This window comes from Macrotis lagotis, chromosome 1, assembly GCF_037893015.1.
Source record: "Macrotis lagotis isolate mMagLag1 chromosome 1, bilby.v1.9.chrom.fasta, whole genome shotgun sequence".
Lineage (NCBI taxonomy): Eukaryota > Metazoa > Chordata > Mammalia > Peramelemorphia > Peramelidae > Macrotis > Macrotis lagotis.
Window position 1 is genome coordinate 805,064,915 of NC_133658.1, and position 15,900 is coordinate 805,080,814.

The following is a 15,900-nucleotide window of genomic DNA, read 5'->3' on the forward strand; positions in this document are numbered from 1 at the left end:
CCTCTTCACTGACTTCTTGCCTCTAGACTCCCCTTTCCAATACTCATACAATAATACTCATTGCTGTTTAGTCATTTTTCGATTATGTCCTACTATGGTTACATCATTTGGGATTTTCTTGGCAAAGATACTATAGTGGTTTGCCATTTCCTTCAACTTATTTTTTTAGATGAGGAAATTGAGACAAACAGAGTTAAGTGACCTGCCCAGGCCACACAGCTAGGAAGTGTCTGAGGCTGGATTTGAACTCAGAAAGAGGAGCTGCCCTAAAGGATAATTTAGAGGACTTCATAGGTTCATTTTAACTCTTAAGATTCTTCAATTTTGGGGCGGCTAGGTGGCATAGTGGATAAAGCACCGGCCCTGGAGTCAGGAGTACCTGGGTTCAAATCCGGTCTCAGACACTTAATAATTACCTAGCTGTGTGGCCTTGGGCAAGCCACTTAACCCTGTTTGCCTTGCAAAAACCTAAAAAAAAAAAAAGATTCTGCAATTTGTTAAAATAAAAATAAAAAAGAGCTAGCATTTACTTAGCATTATAAGGTTGGCAAATACTTGACAAATATCAGCTCTTAACAACCATGGGAAAGACATGTTAATTATTACTGCCATTTTACAGATGAGGAAACTGAGATTAAGTGACTTCCTTAGTGTCTCTAAGTGACCAAGGCCAGATGTGAACATAGCTCTTCCTGCCTCTAGGACCAGTGCTCAATTCACTGTGCCATCAGATGCTTCTGAGATCTTCTACCTTTGATGTCTAATAGAGAAGGCTGAAGACCATTTACCTGGTATATTGCAGAAAGGTTTGTGGTCAAACAGCTGTTGGATTTAATGATATCTAAAATTCATTCTAACTCTAAGATGCCATAATTTATGGAAAAAAATATGAGCCAGAGACCAGATAGAATAAGGGTACAAAGATACTGGTATATGTCCTGGTGGAGGGTGTGTGTGTGTGTGTGTGTGTGTGTGTGTTTGTGTAATATAAGTGAATTCTTAGGTGGTCATTTCCTCTGTCTCATCTTTTTGGTCCCCCAACACAAAACCAAGCATGAATACAAAGACCTCCTGAATTGAAAGAAAAGCTACTCTAGGATGCTGCTGGGGATGAATAGGTGTTCAAATAATAACAGCTAACAGTTTTAGGACGATGAAACATTTGCAAAACATGTTCCCCCCTCTCACCCTTGCAGGTAACTTGCAAAGGGATTATCATCATTTTAAAGATGAGAAAACTGAGGCTCAGAAGGCCTGATCTTCCTCCAAAGACCCATCTCCTAAGCAACAAGGTCTCCTGCTTCCTCAGCTACTGCCTCTTTTCACTCAACCACAGTTGCCTCTCCAGACTATTCACATTTTTTTTTTAACTGAATAAACAGTGACTGGAGTAACAGTTTAGCATAAGTATGGAAGCAAATCCACCTTCTAGATGCAATATAGGTCCCCTTGCATCACTAAGAGGCAGAGAAAAGGTTAGCAGAGAAGGAGAGGGAAAAGAAAAAGATCAACAGAAACATGAGATCCTCCGGGGTACAAAGCACTACTCCCCCCACCCCTAAGAGAGAGAGAGAACAAAATCCAGCACGAGGGGAGAGCCAAGTCAGAGCATCCTGACCTCAAAGCATTAGATCTTGCTGTGTATTTGAGCAAAAATCAATTCCTTGAAGGACAAGAAGGAAAGGAGAGAAGGGAGGGAGGGAGGGCAGGGAGAGGGGCTGCAGCATGCCCTTGATTAACCTTGTTATTTAGTCTTGCTTCTTGATCTTCCTCTTCCAAGAGCCCAGATCCAGATCCTGGTTTTAAGTTACACCGCATTCTACTTCTTCCCCATGAGTGGGACCAATTCTGGGTGCTCTGGAAAATACAGGGTGGCTAGCACATCACACGATAAGATGTATACTTTGGGGTAGGAGACCTAAGTTCAGATCCTAATAAAATTGTCTTTATGCTATAGCTAAAAGTCACTTCCACTGCCTGAACCTCCCTTTCCTCATCTATAGTCTGTGTCTATACTTTATATCAATTACCACACTGATTTAGGGTGGGGTGCTATGGCAAAGGTAATCATCAATACCATTCTTTTAGTCTGATCTGACTGCAGCACCAGGCTGCATTTCATATCTATGAGTCTGAGGCTTCTCAGCCTATCTTCAATAAACACATCCTGTGTTTTCTCTAGCAGTATGGCTAGGCATACAATAGATGCTTAAAAAATGCTCACTAACTTGATCCAATTTGTTCAGATCCCTGATGGATCTTGACAACGAATAAAAACAGTGAAGTGTTTGTAAGTTTACAAAATACTAGACACGTATCATTTGTCCCCAATTTTACAGGTGAGTTAAGATGAAACTCAGAGAGGAAGGCAGGATCTTCTTCAAAATGGCAGGGTTAGGGATTCAAACCCAAGTCTTTTGGCTCTAAAGTTCAGCTCTCTGTTGGAGTGGTACAGCTGGTCTCTGCCAGACAGAGATGTTTTTGTTGTGGGCTGGGTGTTTTTGGACAGTGAGTCTATTCTTAGACTGGCTTTGTCGTTTTGATTCCATTTTAACTCTGGGAGAACATTGCTCGGGTTACGGATTTTGCTGTCACCTGATCCTATGGCCACAGACCATTGCCTTTTCAGCCAGAACCACTCTCTCCACACACACACACACACACACACACACACACACACACACACACACACAAACACACACAACTCTCTCTCTTGAACTGCCCCATCTTCAAATGAAACTTAGGTTGTGTAGATAGCCATTCCTCCAGAAAATGGGGTTCCCCTCTCCACAAAACTCAAGAATCATGCCATTCCCTTTTTCCATTCAGTCACAAATCAAATATCTTTCATTACTGACCTTTGGCCATTCAGATGTCACAAAGCACTTTGTTTGCATATCATTAATGTATTTCAATCATTCTAGGATACAACATTTCAATGGTATAAGTATTCCTTTCACTGGTGCAGATTGTAAGTCCTCCATACATACTAAATGGTACTCATGAGTTAGACCAATGAATGAATGAATGAATGAATTACCCTTTGGGGACAAGTTTCTCCAGACTTAACTAGGTGGTGTCTGCCTCAGTGGCCCAAATATTTCAGGGTGGTCAGACTTGATTGGTGCTCTATTAACATAGCCTCTGATCACCAGAGTCACTGGCAGGACAAAATGCAGAACTAGTAGTTTTCTGAAGGATAAAGCAATTATTAATTCACTTTTAAGGTTTTTGAAGTGCTTTTAATATGATATTTCATTTGATTTTTCATAACATCATCATCAAGTGGGGTGCTATTGCTAATCCAATTTTATAGATAATGAAAGCAAACTCGAAAAACGTAAACTGACTTGCTCAGAGTCACACAGCTAGTAAATGTCTGAGGCAGAATTCAAACCCAGGACTCTTTTGACTCCTACCACCAGGTCACATTGTTGCCTAACTAGGTGCAAGATCCAGAACTTGACATTTGAAAGACAAAGATGAAATCTAATACAGTATTTGTCCTTAAGGAACTTAGAATCCAACAGCAACATCTATTAATCTCCTACTACATACTAGGTAAGGGTAGTTAGGTGGCACTGTGAATAGAGTACCAGATCTGAAGTCAGGAAGTCTCATCTTCCTGAGTTCCAGTCTGGTCTCAGAAGCTTACTAGCTTTGTGATCCTGGGCAAGTTACATAATTGTTTTCCTCAGTTTCCTCATCTGTAAAATGAGCTGGAAAAGAAATGGCAAACCACTTCAATATCTTTGCCAAGAAAATCCCAAATGGGGTCACAAGGAGTCAGATAAGATTAAAAAATGGCTGAACCATAACAACACCATGTGCTAGAAACTAAACTAAGCACTGGTGATTAAAAAAAAAAAAAGAAGCAAAAGATAGTCCTTCTCAAGAAGCTTAAAATCTATCATCATCATCATAGAAGTCTTAGGAATTAGAGCTAGAAGGGACCATAATGACTCCATCCAATACCTTAATTTAACAGAAACTTAGACCCAGAGAAGGAAAAGGACTTGATAAGTTTTTTTTTTTTTTTTTTTAGGTTTTTGCAAGGCAAATGGGGTTAGGTGACTTGCCCAAGGCCACACAGCTAGTAATTATTAAGTGTCTGAGACCGGATTTGAACCCAGGTACTCCTGACTCCAGGGCCGGTGCTTTATCCACTGCTCCACCTAGCCACCTGGATAAAAGGTTTTCTGATTCTAAATCCACTTTTTTTTTTTATTAAACCAATTCTGTTAAATCAGCCTAGCTACCCATACTTGGAGAAAAAACAGATGAAAAATAATAATCACTTGGATCCCAGTGATCACACACACGCACACACAAAGGAAATGGAGATGGCCAGCCCAGGTTCAGAATTGAACGGGAGAAGGTCTGGCTAGATTTTATTTAGGAAGCCAAACAGCACATTGAATGCTGAAAATGCTCACCCTGCTACAAAAACCTGTCTCTTTAGTTCTGGTATTCTCCCTGTTGTAGTTTGTCCTTCTCGAAGAAGACCATGACATCAGGGAGGTGGTACCATGACCAGTACATGAATTGGATTTGAGTGAAGGGGAGCTGTGCCAAGTCACCAGCCTCACTTTCTCCTACAAAACTATCTGGGTCTAGTGGCCAGATATGGATCAGGACAACTGGAGATGGCCCTGGATGTGAGGCAATCAGGGTTAAGTGACTAGACCAAGGTCACACAGCTAGTAAATGTCACGTGTCTGAGGCAGGATTTGAACTTTGTTCATCCTCATTTTAGGACTGGTGCTCTATCTACTGCAACACCTAGCATCAACACCACCAATAAGAAGTATTCATCCAGTTTAGTCATCATGGATGACTGAGATGTTAATTCTGTATTAAAAGGAAGCCAAAGGACAATGGAGAGAAACATGGCAGGAATAAATAGATGGCAACATATCAATAATGTCTACCCAAAAGTGGCATAAAACATACCCCAAAGGATGTGGTTGATAAGAAAAGAAGATGACTGAGTCAAATAGCAAAGATGGGGACAAGAGACCACAGCTTTGCACAAAAGAATCGGGCCCAAGGTCTTCCTCATCCTTAGATCTCACTGAGCATCTAATACTTAACAGATATTTGTTGAATTGAATTGAAATAGGGTCAGAATTGATGATGAGTCTATGAGAGAAGATGAGGAAAAGAATGAGAAATCCCTCCTTTACTTTCTCAGAATTTAACTGAGGGCTGACACACACACACACACACATACATACACACATACATGGAACACTGAAACAGCAGCGACAACAACAATAATTATTGTTATTATTATTACCAGTTCTTTTGTTATTATTATTATCATTATTGCAAAGTGTTTTACATGTGTTATCTCAAGTGATCCTCACAACAATAATGTTATTTTTATCCTCATTTTTCAGATGAGGAAACAGACTGAGAAAGATTAAGTGGCTTGGCCCAAATCATACAACATCTAAGACAGGCTTTGAACTCAGCTGTTCTTGATTTCTGGTCTAACACTATCCACCCAATCACCTAGAGTACTACCAAGAAACTAGACAATATGAAATAAGGCATTAACTTATGAGGTATCACAATGACATCATGAAGACTGACTCATTAACAGACCTTGCCTGGCATATCCAAATGAGAAGTCGCAGGAAGTATGCAAAGATCTGAAGCACTCTGAGTTAAAGACATGTGTTCTGGTACTGGCTTTGCCACTCAGTTGAATGACCGTAGGAGAATTCTGATGAGACTCATCTGAGTCTTATTGACTTCATATGTATTATAAAATAATAATTATCCTTCCTTTCTTATATATTGCCTAGGATAGTTTTGATGAAAGTGTTTTGTAAGCTTTAAGGCATGGTACCTTTGTCTATCTCTATATATCTACACATTCTATATGCACATAAATAAATGCCCAATGAATAAATAAACAAATAAAAATATGTGAGTTATGATTGTTCTTGGAAGCACAAAACGTCAGAGTTCCCAAAGTCCCACTCTTCCTGTCCTGTGTCTTTAACTAACCCTTGGAACCTCCCCAGGGCATTTTTCTTGGATCCCCTAGAAAGCAAAGTTTTATTTTTAACACAACCAGGGGCCCAGCTGCATTGACATTCTCCTTCCCCAAGTGTGCACATGCATATACATAGGCTTGACAAGACACATGCTAAGATGATTAGAATGGAATGTCTCACTCTGCTCAGTGTAATCATGTTCCCTTTCAAAATATTAGTGTTTCACTTTAAATCATCACCAAGGAGACAGGAAATAAGATGGAACCTTCCCTCCCTTGCTCCCCCCCCTCCAAGCCCAAATTTATGCTTTGAAACAATCAAGGAGGGCGAATGACAAGCAAAGTGAGTCTGGAGAGCTCATCTGTATTATTGTAATTACTCATATTCATAATCATCATAGCAGGCAATGAGTGCCAACAAGGAACTAGGTACTACATAGAATACAGAATGAGAAGGCTCGGAGAGTCTTTGGAATAACCATTCTCAGAGTCTTTAAAAACCACTCACTTAGAATCTCAACTACTCATCTACTGAAATCTCCTGGGTTATAGAATCACAGCTTAATGATAGAAGGAACCCTAGAATAGAGAACTGAAGGGGTTTTAGAACATAGAATTTCAGTGCTTAAAACATTAGACTGTCAGAGCTTGAGGAGACCTTAGGACTTGGAATTTTTGAACTAGGGGGAGCCTTAGAACCTAAATCAGCACTGGAAGGGAACTTAGAACCTAAGAGTGTTGGAGCTGGAAAGGATCTTAGAACACAGAATGTCAGTACCAAAGGGAGCTTCAAAAAGGAGAATGTCAATGCTAGAATTTAGAATGTCAGAGACAGAAGGAAATTTAGAAGGTGGAATGTGAAGGGATCTTAGAACTTTGAATATTAAGAGTCAGAAGGAAAATGAGGACATAGCATATTAGAGCTGAAAGGGACTTGAGAATACAAAATCTCAGAGTAGAAGGAACTTCAAAACAAAAATCTTAGAGAGAAGGGATCTGAGGATGTAGCCTCTCAAAATCTCAGAGCTAGAAGTAGACGTGAAACACAGAATGGGCGAGTTGGAAGGGATCTTACATAGGTCAATCTGCTGATATTGTGGACAAAAAAGTCATGAGAAAAATGACTTACCTAAGGTCACACTTAGAAGCAGAGATGGAACCTAGGGGTCAGGAGTCTCCTGATTCACATTAGTGAACTATACTATCCTAATTTTTTCCCCCTAAATCATGGCTCACTGTATAACAAGGTTATTCACAGTACTTCTCTGGGCCTCAGTATTCTCACTTGTAAAAGGAGATTTGGGGCTAAATGACCTCTAAGGGTCCTTCTGGTTGAATGAATCTATGAACTTCCAGTTAGGTTTACTAACTCAAGGGAATTAGAAAAGGGAAAAGCATAAAAATGAAAGTTGGGAGATCTGAATTCTAGCCCCAGCTTCTTGACTAACTTGCTGCATGACCTTGGCAAAGTTACTAAAACTCTTTGGGCTTGGGTCTCCTAATCTGCACCATGATATACAATGTTTGAGATCCCTTCCAGGGTAATCCCACTCCCAGATCAAGAGCTCTCTCCCCTACCTTATCAGCTGGGGGTGGGGAATGAAGATGGGGAAAATGCCAATACATTTTTAAATTTAATTTGTATTATTGACATTTTTCCTATTACTTTCATAACTTTAGACCAGAAATATCAAATACTCCAGTCCTGTATCCACAATACTTTCTAAAGCTACCTGAACCAGATTAAACTGTAAATGGGAAATATTTGACAAAAATAAGGAAAAATACAATTGAATATAGATAATATTAATATGTGGTTATCTGAGTCAATATGGCAGTCAAACAGTCCACAGGTAGGATTTAATGGCCTCTGTTTCTATTTTGAGTTTGGCACCACTGGTCAACAAGACAATGAGTCAGATTTGTTTCCCGTTTCCAATGCTCATTTTTCTTTCCTTCCCCCTCACTGGATAAGAGCACTGGCCCTGGAGTCAGGAGTACCTGAGTTCAAATCTGACTTCAGACACTTAATAATGACCTAGCTGTGTGACCTTGGGCAAGTCTCTTAACCCCACTCCTTACAAAAACCAAAAAAATAAAATAAAAAATAGACTTTCCTGGACAGCAGCCTGGACATAATTTGAATAGTCTCTCCTACTTACTACTTGTATAACCCTAGTCAAGTCAGTTCATCTTTCTGGACCTCAGTTTACCTCATCTGAAAATTGAGAACTAAATAATGTCCTAAGATCTTTTCCAGATCAAAATTTTACACCTCTATGAAGCCCTCATTCCTAGTGTACTGTCCCCCAAGCCCCTCTTGCTTCTGAAGCATCCTTTAACAAATGAAGAAAGCTAAACTGACTGACATGCCCAAGGTCATCTAGAGTAAGCAGGTAAGGGTATAGGTGCTCTAGAACTAGCCCTGACTCCCTGACTAGGGTTCTTCCCACAGGGCCTGGCTAGCAACTCGATGGGCAATTTCCTTGGCTCTGGGAAATGGGTCACTGGCTTGGAGCCTCTGTCCAGGGCCAGGCTCTGAGAAATTTAAGGTCAAGCCTGGTGGCTTCTAGTGGAGAGCTGTGGTGTGTTGGGGGGAAAGAAATGCCATGGCCATCAGACCTGGTCACATGGCTGGCCTTTCAGCTCTGTTTATAATTATCAGGTCTCTAGTGGGTGTGAAACATCTGTCCTTGCTTGGGAGAGGTTTTCGGGCAAAGGTCTGGGCCAAAGGACTGGCTGGGGTTGAAAGGGAAGGCTGGGAAGGCTCTTCTATATGACGCCTACAGGAAGAAATGTGGGCCAGTGGCCACCCCAGCTGAGTGGGGCAGAAGGCCTTAAGGAGGGGTCAGGGAAGGTGGCAGGCCTTTTTTTTTTTTATTTTTTTATTTAGGGCTTGAGGGCTCTCCCAAGCAAATGGCACACACGGTCAGCTCAGGGCAATGAGTCTTAGCTGGAATTTTGAACATCTCATAGATTACCTCCTACCTCCTCTGGTTTACTGAATCACTAGATCTTACCAGAGTGACACTGTTCTCCTTGGAACAGCTGAGCAAATGATAGAACACATATTTCTGTCCAGGAAAGATTGCTGGATTTTCCCCCTTCTTTTGTGTTCTGATTTTTTTTATAAGATACAATTTGACCAAATAGCTGGGATTCAGAAGCTCTGGGTTTCAGTCCTAGCTTGGCCTTGGATCTGGTCTGGTCTCAGATACCTACTCTGTAATTGAGCAGGTTTTTTTTTTTTGGGGTGTGTGCAAGGCAATGGGGTTAAGTGGCTTGCCCAAGGCCACACAGCTAGGTAATTATTAAATGTCTGAGAACGGATTTGAACTCAGGTACTCCTGACTCCAAGGCCAGTGCTCTATGCACTGCACCACCTAGTTGTCCCTAAGCAGGTTTTAACACTATGAAAGATTGCTCTAAATCACTAAGAAGACTGAAAGAGACAAGTAAAGTGTTTGGAAAATTTAAAAGTACAAATAACTGCTATTTATTTTAAATTCTTTGTTACTAGGATATTGCATTTAATGGAGGGATAGATTTAGGAAAAAAAGTTGATAGAAAAACCAAAAGGTATCAATAAAACTTTTTTTCTTTAAAGTGAACGTTGCTCTTTCTCCATTCTAAGTCTATATTCTAACTCCCCTTCTGGCTCTGAAACACCGTATTTTGTGGGATCAATGGCAGACTTGGCTACTATTCATTAGTATCTCAATGTCTTGTCTACAGCACTGAACAAGCAGCACTGGACCAGGAGTCAGAGTTGTGATTAATCATTTTTAATGAATTAATCATCCCTAATAAATTAATCCCCTTTTATTTAATGGTGATTCTGCCATTAACCAGTTGTGTGACTTAGGTGAATTTCTGCTCAGTTTCCTATAAAATGAGGAAAGCTGGATTGGGGAGTTGGGGATTCTATGTTCAGTGACTTGGGGTCAAACCTTTATTAGCTGTGTCCTTTAGCCGGTTCCTTAACCTTTCTGAGAATCAGTTTGCTTTTCTACAAAAGAATAAAAATACTTCCCCTTCCTATTGCTCACAGGGTTCTGTAGGGAAAACATTCTGCAGATGTTAGATGTTACTAGACTTCCTTCCAGTTCTACCCTATGTATTATTCAAGCCCCCAGTTAAGATTTTTCCTCCAGACTGGGCTGGGGTCTGCTCCAACAAAAGTAAAAATCACAAAAGGCAATCTGTGGCCCTGTGTCTCTCTCCTATGTCATTCAAAAGGGAGATACTTAGAGAAGCATGGTTCTAGGCTGACAAACTCATCTTCAGGTGGCTGAGGAAGCAAAGAGTGGATCCCTGATGTGAATCTGATCTAAGACAGCTAGATGGCACAGTAGATGGGGGATGGGCCTGCAGTCAGAAAGACCTGAGTTCAAATTCAACCTCAGAAGCTTAAGCTATGTGATCCTGGGCAAACTGTTTTATCCTGGGCAAGTCACTTAACCTCTGTTTGCTTCAGTTTCCCCAAGTGTAAAATGAGGATGATAATACTAGCATCTATCTTTTAGTATTGTAGTGAGATAAAATTATTGAAAAGCACTTAATAAATATTGGCTATACTTTTTCTTACATATATAATAAGGGTTTATAAGAGAAGAGGGATACAAAGGTGTTCACTGGAATGGTAATGAAAAGGGAGAAGGGTAACTAGCAAAATAGTTTGATTTTGCTGCATTAACAGGAAACTCACAACCAATTCAGTTTTTTTAAAAATATTTAAAATAATTAAAAAAAGCAAACATACACATATAAATATACACACATTATATATATATATGTATTATATATGTATACATATAATTAGAAAGGAAACCAATTGAATAAAAAAAAGATATTTTTTTTTTCTCATCCATACTCATGTACCTCTCTCCACAATTCCCTTGGGAATTGCTGGCCACAAGTTAATTGAGAGATGGAAGCAAGGACAGGCAAGAATGCTTGGAGAAAGTGAGGCCCCCCAATCTAAGTATTGTTAGGAACCCTATATCAGGAGAAGCTAAGCTGGGTATGGTTACAAAAAAGGTTGATTTTGTTGACTTTTAAGTTGAATTGGAAATAAGAGGATGATCAAAGAAAGGACAGAAATGCACCTCTAGGAAATGGCAAGAGGATGACTGAGATGGTATAAGGGTTGGACTTGGGAACAAGGACAGGCACCTTTTTCCTCTACAAAGGGCAATACTCTTCCCACTGGAATGGCCACAACAACAAAAAGTCAAGAAGGAATTTAAACCCAAGCAGGTATGGGACCTCAAGTTACAAGGCTGGAATGCCCTACATCCTAGGCCAATTGCAGATGTCAATCAATCAATCAGCATTTATTCAGTCAATGATATGCCAGGCATTAAATTACAAGTAGCTTCTGAGCCCTTGAGAAGGGATTATGGTGGGCAGGAATTCCATGGAACTGGAGAAAAGAGAAGAAAAATCATTATTAGGTCAATGCCTTTTCCTGGGAAAATTCTAGAATGGTTTATGGACAAAGAGAGTTTGTGAGTACTTAAAGAAGCAGTGATTACTCTAAGTCAGCATTTAGGAATATGTCATATGAGAATTATTTCCTTTTTTGATAAGATTATTTGTCTGGCTCCTCAGGGAGAAGTCAGGGACAATGGTATAGGGAGAAGTCAGGGACAATGTTATATTCAGATATCAGTGGGAGATGTGACAAAGATTTTCATGAGCTGTATAGACAGGTAGGAGAGAAATAGGCTAGATGACATATGCATTTGAAACTGGTAAGGTACAGTGGAAAGAGAGGTGAATTTGGAATTAGGGAACCAGCTCTCTGTACTATTTGATCTTGGACAAGTCACTTTAACTCTGGCTTAAGTTGGCCTCAGGTTCCTCCACTGTAAAATGTCCATAATAGTAACCCAGGGTTATAGTGACAATCAAATGAGGTATTATTTGTTAAGCTCTTAGCGTAGTGGCTAGGACATAGCCGGTACTTAATAAAAGCTTGCTTCTATCCTGCTTTTGTATATCGATGTGATGGAATAATATTTGTGCTGCAAGAAATGATGAAGAAAATGGTTTCAAAAAATGGTTTCCAGATTTTGTAAGATTTAGGAACTTTGATCACCATTTCAACAATCAGTTATAATTCCAAAAGACTCTCTCAGGAGGTGCTGTCCACTTCCTGACAGAATGGTAACATACTCAATGTGCAGATTGAAACATTTTTTTTCCTCACTTGGTTAATACAGGAATTTGATTTGCCTGGTAACAGTTTTATTGTGCTTATCTTCTCAGTGGGGAGGAGAGAAGGAAGGAGGAGAATTTAAACTGAAAAAATGATTAAAAACATAAGGGGACTAAAGAAGATTTAAGTTTCCTCTCAATTCTAAATCTGTGACCAGATAATCCAATCTATAATCAATATACTTCTTTCTATATCCTTTCAATTCCAACCAAAATGTATTCCTGCCTGTATCTACAGTAAACTTTTTCTTTGCAAGGCAGTGGGGTTAAGTGGCTTGCCCAAGGTCACACAACTAGGTAATTATTAAGTGTCTGAGGCCAGATTTGAACTTTGGTCCTCCTGACTCCAGGGCCAGTGTTCTATCCACTGTGCCACCTAGCTGCCCCTCCTGCCTGTTTCCAAAGCTCAATCTTCTACCCTCACCTCTAAGCATTTGCATCGATTCTGTCCACTTTCCTCCCAAATCTTGGAATATATTCTCTCCCTATTTTTGCTTCTTAAAATTCTGTTCTTTCTTCCAGACTCATGACTCCTACTGCATGAAGCCTAGATCTATCTCCGTCACATCCTGTTGTTGTAGCAACGCTATACTCCAATTGTATTCAGCATTGCATTACACTAGGAGGCACAGTGGAGAGAGTACTGGGTTTGGAATCAAGCATACTTCATGAATTCAAATTTGGCCTCATGTTTACTAACACTGTGACCCTGGGCAAATCAGTTAACCTCACTTGCCTTGGTTCCTTATATATAAGATAAGCTGGAGAACAAAATGGTAAATCACTCTAGTATTTCTGCCAGAAAACCCCAAACAGGGCCACAAATAGTCAGACATGAAAAGTTGAGCCAAAATGATTTGTGTACCTAGCATAACCTCCTAACTAGATTAAAATGTTTTTGAAGACAGAGAAAGAGACTATGGTGCTTTTCATTTTATAATCCCCAGCTTTGTAGTTAAATAGGAGCTTAATAAAAGTTTGTTGAATGTGAAATGAATGATGTTTGTGATTTCTACAAAACTGTTGTGAGCATCAGCTGAGATTATAATGTGCTAAACTAATTCAGGTTCAGCCATTGTACCGATTGTTAACACCTCACCTTCTAGAAGATTTTAGAATTTACAAAGCCCTTAGCTTTCTTAGCCAAGCTCTCTTTCCCATCCCTGTCAGAAAGAACTGAGGCTGGTAAGCTAGACAAGAGAAGTCTTGTCAGGGGAAGAAGGCAAGTAGAAGGAAAGGACAGTTGTTTTCAAGAACCTGAAGGGCTGTCAATGGAAGAAGTTGAAGGCTTGTTTTGCATAGTCCCAGAGGGTAGATCCAGGAGCAGAGAGTGGAACAGATATAGACCATGATTTCTGCTACAGGATGGGGGGGAAAATGGTTAGCATTTATGTAGCACTGGGTCTTGGAATGTGGATGTCAGGATTCTCAGAGGAGGAGGAGGATCACCTCAAGAACTCAACGGCTTTGGTAAATATTTTTTTTTAGGTTTTTTTTTTTTTTGCAAGGCAAATGGGGTTAAGTGGCTTGCCCAAGGCCACACAGCTAGGTAATTATTAAGTGTCTGAGACCAAATTTGAACCCAGGTACTCCTGACTCCAAGGCTGGTGCTTTATCCACTACGCCACCTAGCCGCCCCTTCTGGCAATTTTTTTAAAAAGCAAGCATAACCTTAAAATTTGCAAAATGCTTTAATGTTATCTCATTTGATCATCACAATAACTTTTGAAGGTAGGTATCATTATTATCTCCATTTTGTGGATGAAGAAACTGAGGTGCAGAGAAATTAAGTCAGAGATCACACAGCCAGCAAATGTCTCTGGCAAGATCAGAACTCATGTCTTCCAGATTCCAAAATCTAGTGCTCTCCTATTTCCTTCACCATCTAGAAAAATACATTTACAAAAGGATAAGGGGCCTCAAGAGGTCAAAAGCTTCCCTTTTAATGGAAGTCCTTAAGGAAAGTCTAACTGATGACCACTTGTTAAGGATGTTATTGGAAGGGATTTTCACTCAGTCATAGGTTGGATTAATTTAGATGACTGAAGAAGTTCCAATTTTGAGATTCTCTGTTTGAAATAACACTAATATTTGAAACCCTCCTAGAAAGAAGCTAGTATAAAAATCATTCTCTTCATCAAACAGAGAAGCCTGGGCAGCTAGGAGTAGGATAAAAGTTCAGGAAAATTAAGTCAAATTAAGTCAACAAGCATTGATAGAACACTTGCTATATGGTAATCTCTGGTGATACAAAGAAAGTAAAACAGAACAAAAACAAAAAGCAGTCCCTGCTTTCAAGAAGCTCATAATGGAAAGGGACAACTATGTAAAAAAAAAGGAAGATGGGAGGAATGCCCTAAGAGATTCCTGGTTTCAAATTCATCAGTTTATCATTGATTCAACCATCCCTGTCATTTGTTTTTCATTTCATTCATTTAAATATTTATTCTTTCATTTTACTCATTCACTAATTCATTCTTCCATGTTTCAATTCATTCATTTATTCCATTCATTCATTCAGAGAGTAGCCACTTGGACAAGAATATTGTTTCAGGATGAAAGAATATCAAGAATGGGGAGCAGTCTCATTTTTAAGCTGTGGATAATACTACCTCTTGCACAAAGATATTCAGATCATAATTAATGTCTGAGAGGCTCTCCAAGGGCCTTTCTTCTTGTATGGAAAGCACTCATCATATACCAGAAATATCAAATGGGTGTTTAATTAAGTTGCCTATAATTAACCACTGATGACTGTAGCATCCATGTGTGTCCTGGGAAAAAGTACATTATTAATGGGGAATGAGGCAAAGGGGTGTTGCAGACAAATAGAGAAGAATGCTGAGAGTAGGGAGAAAAATATGGGGGAAAAAGAATTGGAATAAGAGTCATTACAAAGTGATGTAGTAGAGAGATCCCAGTCAAATGGGTTTGATATCTTGGAATCATTCTTATTATCTTCCCTTCCCTCCTCAGCCCAAAAGGTTAGCTGCCTTTTGTCCATTCACACAACTACCACACTGGTCTAGATCTTCATCAGCTCTTATCTGGATCTTTAAAATAATTTTTTAACTGGTCTCCCTGTATCTAGTTGGCAGCTAGGTGATGCAGTGGATAGCGAACTCACTGGACATGGCGTCAGTAAGACTCATTCAGTTCAAATTCAGTTCAAATTCAGCCTCTATAATACTTACTAGTTTAGTTGTGTGACCCTGGGCAAGTCACAACACTTTGGGCCTCAGTTTCTCATCTGTAAACTGAGCTGGAGAAAGAAATTGGAAACTACTCCAGTATCTTTGCCAAGAAAACACCAAACGGGGTCATGAAGAGTCAAACACAAGTGAAATGACTCACCATCCTACCCCTGATCAAAACATACAGTGACTCCCTGTAATCAAAGAAAATTTCCTTTGTTGGGTATTTAAAGTCCTTCAATCCTGGCTCCAACCTGCCTGTCCAAGATCATTTGATATCCTAATCCTCTTCACATAGTCTTTGGTCTAGCCAAACAAGTCTTCTTGTTATTTCTCAAACATTACTTAATTCCCAAGTCCCATCTTCAAACTTCTGCTCAGAACGCCCCTCATAATGGCAAATTCCTAAACTCTTTCAAAGCTCAGCCAAAACACCACCTGCCAACACAAAGATCGTCCCTAATCCCCTCCAACTTC

General features: G+C 39.8%; 1 protein-coding gene across 2 annotated transcripts in view; it reads right to left on the reverse strand.

Moving 5' to 3' along the window:
• The window catches only part of GAB2 (GRB2 associated binding protein 2), a 241,185-nt gene that overhangs the window by 46,581 nt on the left and 178,704 nt on the right, over positions 1-15,900 (reverse strand). The window lies entirely within an intron of this gene.